The sequence below is a fragment of the Phascolarctos cinereus genome, unplaced genomic scaffold (assembly GCF_003287225.1).
Source record: "Phascolarctos cinereus isolate Bilbo 61053 unplaced genomic scaffold, phaCin_HiC Scaffold_4;HRSCAF=312, whole genome shotgun sequence".
In the NCBI taxonomy this organism is placed as follows: domain Eukaryota; kingdom Metazoa; phylum Chordata; class Mammalia; order Diprotodontia; family Phascolarctidae; genus Phascolarctos; species Phascolarctos cinereus.
This window is the reverse complement of record NW_027555847.1, coordinates 717,535,976-717,542,998: the sequence shown is the minus strand read 5'-3', so window position 1 is coordinate 717,542,998 and position 7,023 is coordinate 717,535,976.

The following is a 7,023-nucleotide window of genomic DNA, read 5'->3' as shown; positions in this document are numbered from 1 at the left end:
GCGAATGAGGTGGAGTGAGACGAGGGAAGGGGTTTCAGACCCAACTCTCGCCTGAGTCCTGAGGGGGTGGGGTCGGGAGGCTGGGGGCGTCTAAGTGTCTCCGGAAGCGCCACGAGCCGCCTCTACGGACTGGCCCCGGGGGTGGGGCGGTCACTGATCCTACTCCCCAACTAGGCGGGGATTTGGAGAATGGTTCAGTCCTGGGTTTGTTAGGGACCGTCCCACAATAGTCCTCCCCGAGGAAAAACGAAGACGAGCGGGAGCGTTGGGGGAAGGGATACTGGGGCCGAGGCACAACTGCTGACTAATCCTGGAGGGGGAGTCTGGAGTGGGGGGGGGCCAGGTTGGGACGGGCGGGGCCTGGGGGAGAAGCCGTGTGCCTGGCCCGGCCTCAGTTGCACTTTACTTTGCACATCAGTTTCCGCGCCTTGAAATAGTTGGGGGTCAGGCACCCCTGGGTCTTTGTGCCCTTGCTTCTGTAAGTCTGGGTTGGACGCTCGGGGTGCAGCCCCTCCAGAGACCATCCCCCTCCGAGAGAGCTGACCTTGGGATCTGGAGCTGGGAGGGACCATCCTGGCCAAGCCCCATTTTGCAGATGAGGAAACTGAGGCCCAGAGAGGATGAAGGACTTGCCCAAGTTCGCCCAGGGTATTAGGAAGCGAAAGGGACAGAGAGGAAACCCACAAGGGGCATGTCTTGCCCGGGTCATGTCCAAAGTAATAAAGAGAATCAGCATTAGAACCCAGGCTCAGTGCCACTCCATCTCCAAATGCGTGCCTCTCGGGTTCACAGAGTTAGCCCGCAGACGTCTTTTAATGCAGCCGCCTAATTTTACAGGTGTGTGGGGGGGAACTAAACGACTCGGGGGCCCATAGCTGGTTAATAGGACCCCTATTCTGATACCCTCGGTACAATGGAAGGAGTCTGTGAGGTGAAGTCAGAAGACGTGGGTTCAAATGTAGGGTGCTTTGTGTGATCTTGGCAACTCCTCTAGCCTTTCTCAACCCTAACATGTGGGTTGGAGAATTGGATTAGATTCCTTCGGGGGTTCCTTCCCACTCTTAAACTTTTACTTTCTAAATTTAAGTAAAATTTGATTTCTGCTATGAGTAAAAATTCCCCTTCTCTCCTGCCCTATTGAAAAAGAAAACCCTTGTAACAAATTCTGTTTATTCATTGTCCTTTGAGAGATGCAAGCTGTCTCCACGTTTTAAAAATTGCTTTTATTGATATATTTTGGTTTTTCTGTCACCTACATGTCCCCCTATATCCTTCTTCCTCTCCCCGGAGAGCCAAGCTTTGTAACCAAAAAAAAAAAAAAAAAAGCAAAACCAATCACTGCATGCAAAGAACACGATGCTATTTCCAGCCTTCTGCCCTCATGGACCTTTACCTCTCTGCAGCACATTAACAGTGAGATCGTGGTGACTGAATCTAAACTTCTGTAAAACTTGGACTCAGGCCACACTTGAGGACCTAGAGGGCCACATGTGGCCTCGAGGCAGAAGGTTCCCTGCCCCTGGAAATTTTAAAGCAATTTCAAAAGGGAGAATGTGCTAATAAAAAGCCTTGTTTGTTTTCAGTTGTGTCTGACTCTTCATGACGCCATTTGAGGTGTTCTTGGCAAAGATACTGGAGTGGCTTGCCATTTCCTTCTCCAGCTCATTTTACAGATGAGGAAACTGAGGCAAACTGGGTGAAGTGACTTGGCCAGGGCCACACAGCTGGTAAGTATCTGAGGCTGGACTTGGACTCAGGAAGAAGAGTCTTTATCCACTTTGACACCTAGCTGCCCAATAAAAACCCTCCCCCATTCCTATTACTCTCCATGGTACTAGGTTTCATCCTTACCTCCTCACTCACCTACTTACCCAGCTTATGCAATCATTGCCAAAGCCTGATGTTTCTACCTTTGTACATATCTTGAATGTACCCCTTCTCCCCTCTGACCCTGCCCCCACCCTGGTCCAAGACCCTAGCACCACATGGTATTGGCTGATAAAGGCTTGTTGAATTGTATTAAATGAAGAGAAATCTAGGTTCAAATTTGGGTTCTGATGCTTTCTAGTTAAGGGCCTTGGCACCAAGCTTTTGTTCTCTTCCGGTAAAAAGAGGGAACTGGCCAGAAGACCTCTGGTCTTTAAAACCCTTCACAATCTGGTGGCAGCCTAACTTTCAGAGATAGTTCACATTTTGCCCCCTCTCACACTCTGCTCTCCGGGCAAACTGGTTCACTCCTCGTTCCTCGTCTATGACTTCCATCTCACACCCTGTGGCTCTCCCCTCACTTGTGGGCGGGAAAGGACTCCAATGAGCATTCTGTCACTCAAAAGTAACTACCTTCGTTAGACAGGATCAATTTTTTAGCGAATCAAAGGATTTGACCAATCAGACGCCAAGCATTGATTCAAGCTTACTGTGTGCCTGGCACTTTGCTCGGCTAGGGTGGAAAGAAAGACAAACAATCAGAGAGTGTGAACAGCACCTGTATGCCTCAATCAAAGGCACTGTGTCTTAGTGAATTAAAGAAAGAAGTCATCTCAGAACTAGGAGGGAGAGAGTCAGAGGCTCTGGGTTGGACAGGTTTGAAGCAAGTCTGGCATTTCTATTGAACCCCTGAAGAGCCAAGGGAAACCTAGCCTCTGCCGGGATATTAGATACTTTCCAAACTGGGGGTTCGGAGTAATTGTGGTTGAACAAAGAACTTGTCTTCTGAAACAAACTTCTTGAAACTCAAGAGGAGGGAATCAAACCAACTTTAGGGGCCCTTCTCTTGCTTCCTACGTTTGAAATCAGCTAATTATTGTAACGGGAATATTCTCCTTCCTTTCTTCCTCTTGGAATCCCTAGCTGCCTCATAAACTGGGTTCAAGTGTTCCTGGCTTCAGGAAGACTTTCCTGCCTCACCTTGCCTCCAGGTGACTCTCCATCTATTAACTTCGCACCTGGAGTGTTCTGCCTTATTACCTCTGCCCAGCTTTCCTGGCTTCCTTCACACTGAGCTCACTTTCTGCAGGAAACCTTTCCTGTTTCTCCCTCTCACCCCCCCCTTTCTTCTAAGGGAGGAATTCTTAATTTACTTTCAATTAATAACTGTACTTTTAATTAGCATAATTGTATAATAGGTTTCCTTTGTAATACAATGTATATTATGCTTGGAAAAACATGATTCAGAGCACAGGCTTCACAGACTGCCAGAGGATTCTGTGGCACAAAAAAGCTGAAAACCTCCTGTCCGAGACCACCTTCCATTTAAATGATGCTTCTTCCATTAAAACACGAACTCCCTGAGAGAAAGGGCCATGGTTTTCCTTTTCTTGTATCACCTGTGTCTGGAACATAGTAGGTGCTTGATAAATAAATTCTTATCGACTGACTGACAAAACTACTTTGTATTTATTTTCTAAATCATGTATTTGCTCCTCTGTGAAATTGTGGTATCTTCTCCACAGAATGTAAGTTCCCTGAGCAAGGGGCCTGTTTTCATTTTTGCCTTTGCATTGTGTATTCTTAGTTCAATAGTTAATTAGTGTGTTAATCAAGTGCTGATTGATGTTCTAAAGTCCCTTCCCAATTTCCAGACCCAGAGATTCATTCTAGCAAAACATTTGGGAAGAAATGATTTGGGGGGGGGTGGGAAGGGAGGAGATAACCTCGCCTGGGATGAAGGAGAATGTTGTGAATTTTGGAGGTCCAGGGGATTTGGGACTTTATTAGCAGCTAGCCAGGGGCAGCAATGGCTGGCTGTGTTCCTGCCTCTCAAGCCAAGACTCCAAGAAGAAAGGCAGATTCAATACTTTTCTAGAAGCCCAGGAAAAAAAAAAGTTATAACAAAGTTATAAAGGGAATGTCATGAGTATCCCATGAAAAAAAGACTTCCAGTAACCAGGGGCTGGGAATTAGATTTTTGCCATATTGTCTGCTCCAAGGCTGAGACTACTTTCCCCTGGATTTTAAGTATGTAAAAGTTGGAAGAAAGCTAACTGCCAGTGGGTAAGATCCGCAAAAACAGAGAAAGCAAATGATTACTTGGCATGACTGTGTTCCCCGGAAAACCGGCCCAACCAGGTGAGTGACCTCCCCGAGTAGTGGGCAAGAGCAACACTTGGACCAGCCTCAGCTCTGCTTCTGTGTAACTGTGGGCTTGTCTATTCCCCTCTCTGGGCCTCAGTTTCCCCATTTGTCAGCTAATCTTTTAGTGCTCCAGACTCTCCAAGACTACATATAGGCTTTTTTAGCCATTCCCCAGTTGATGGGCATCTATTTTATATCCAAACCTTTGCTCTGACAAAAAGTGCTGCTATAAATATTTTGGTGTTTATGGGGACTTTCTTATCAGTGACCACTGCGGTATGCCTTGAGGCATAAAGCCCAGTAATAAAATCTTTATGTCAGAGGGTAGGGACATTTTAGTCAGTAGTTTTTTTTCTTTTTTATTTTATAGTAAGTAGTTTTATTTGTATAATTCCAAATTGATTTCCAAAAAGATTGTCACAGCACCACCAATAATACATCAGTATGCCGATCTTCCCACAACCACTCCAATGTTGACTACTCCTATCTTTTGTCATCTTTGCTAAGTTACAGGGTGTGAGGTGAAACTGCAGGGTTGTTTTGATTTGCATTTTTCTTATTCTTGATTCTTATTCTTTCGGGTAGTGAATATCTTGTAATTCTTCTTTTAAGAACTGTTCATATCCTTTGACCACTTATCTATCGGAGAATGGCTATTAGTCATATATATATATATATATATATGTATACCTATAGGTATACAAACACAGACAAACACACACACACACACACACACACATAAATTGTTTATCTCTTTATCTGTCTTGGATACTAAACCCTTATCAGAGAAATTTGAAACAATTTTTTTCCCCATTCCATCGCTTCCCCTTATTGTAGGTGCATTATTTTTGTCTGTGCAGAAGTGTTTCAACTGCAAGTAATCAAAGTCATCTATTTTACTTTTTAAAATTGCCTCTATCTCTTAATTGGTTAAGAATACATCTACCCATAGCTGTGAGAGGGATATGATGTTTCTGTTCTAATTTTTTAATATGCTCTGTAATATTAAGGTCACGTATTCATTTGGAATATACTGTGGAATACGTTCTGTACAGCTGTATGGGGTGTTAGGGAAGAAATAACATTTCTGATGGACTTGCCAAATGCTTTTCCGCCTTCACCCAACTCTCACCTCTGGCTCCAGCATGCCCAGCAGCCACCCCCTGGTAAAACTGTCTCAGGAGATGGGTAGACCAGGTCGAGGACTCACCCTTTGGTGAGTTAGGGGGTGTCTACCCCAAGCACGTGAAGACGTCCCCTGGCAGAATGGGCAGATGAGAACAGTTTGTTCCAATGGCCATGAGGGTGCTGGGTCAGACAGTTAAGATGCCGAGGTTGCCAGTCATCTTGACTTTGCCCTGCCTCGACTTCAGTGACTTTGGAAGAGGGAGTGTGGCTGAAAACTTTGTGAAGTTCTGCCTCACTTAAATCCAATTCCCGTACAAGTTAAGATGTCACCCTGGCATGTTGTTGGCCCTCTTTGAAAACGAAACACAAACAACATCAAGGAACAACATTGTGTAATGTGCTGTAAGCTGTTGGTCTGACCCTAATTTCTGCCAGACTGTTTTCGTTTTCCCAGTAGATTTTTTTTTAATCAAAATGGGAGTTTTCTCCTAGGTAATTTATGCTTTCCACTTTCTCAAACGTTCTTGTTCTATCATTTCTGATTCTCTTGTTTAGTCTGTTCCGCTGATCTATTTTTTAACCAATAGTAGACATTTTGATGACTGCTGCTTTATAGTATAGTCTGAGGTCGGGAGGTGCTATTCCATACAATTTGTCCCCACTGCTTTTCATCATTTTCCTCGATGTTCTAGATCTTTTGTTGTTCCAGATGAATTGTTAGTATTTTTTATCAAATTTTACAAAGCATCCCTTTGATGTTTTGATTGGTACTGTAAGCTATTATTATCATCCCCATTTTACAGATGAAGTACTGACTCAGGGAAGGTCACAGAGGCAATCAGTGTCAGGCTTAGGACTTGACCTCAGGTCTCCTGGTTTTTTCTGTCACATTGTCCTGCCCTTTCTTTTTTTTTTTAAACATTAGAAATCATCTCTAAAGTTCTTTCCAGCTCAATCATTCTGTGATTTTGAATGGAGGAGAAGAAATAAACATTGGTACCCTTTAAAACATGGGGCCCTGGCAGGGAGAGTTTACAGCTTAAGAGAGCCAGGCTTCTGGGGCCTTAAATTAGTAAATAAAACGAAATCATTGGAGATGATGATTTGGGGCCTTTGAGCTCACCAAGCTTCCCACAGGGCTCACAGCCCAAGAGAACATGGATCTGGAGCCGGAAGGAACCCCAGAGGCCACTCAGGACAATCTCCTTAATTTCACAGATGAGGAAACTGAGGCCCACTGAGGTGAAATGGCTTGCATGTTTATCAAAGGGCCTGGCACACAGTCAAAGCTTACTAAATGCTTTTTCATTCATTCAGGTAGTAAACCTCAGAGGTAGGATATGAACCCAGGTCTTCCAGAGTCGGTGCCGCTTCCATATCTGGCTCTGTGATTTTACTTTGGGTTGGGCTGGTCCAGGAAGGCTTCTTGGAGGAGGGTTGAGAAGAGGCAGGGGAGGGATGGGAAGAGTGGCTCACAGGTTTCCTGGGGAAGAGAGCTAAGTGAATTTTGGCCAGGTACAAAGGTGGCTTTTTGTTTTAAGGAAATTAGGAGGGAAATGCTTCCTAGGACTCCTGGATCAAGGAGGAGGAGGAGGAGGGGGAAGAAGAAGCGGGGAGAGAAGGAGGAAGAGGAAGAAGAGGGGGAGAGGAAGAGGAGGGGGAGAGGAAGAAGAGGGGGAGAGGAGGAGGAGGAGGAGGGAGAGGAGGAGGAGGAGGAGGAAGAGGAGGGGGAGGAGGAGGCTTTCTGTTTTGGCTCCCGTCTTCTCTTAGGATTAACATTCCTCCTACTAGAGGCAGTAGCCAGGGGTCACCAAGGAGACC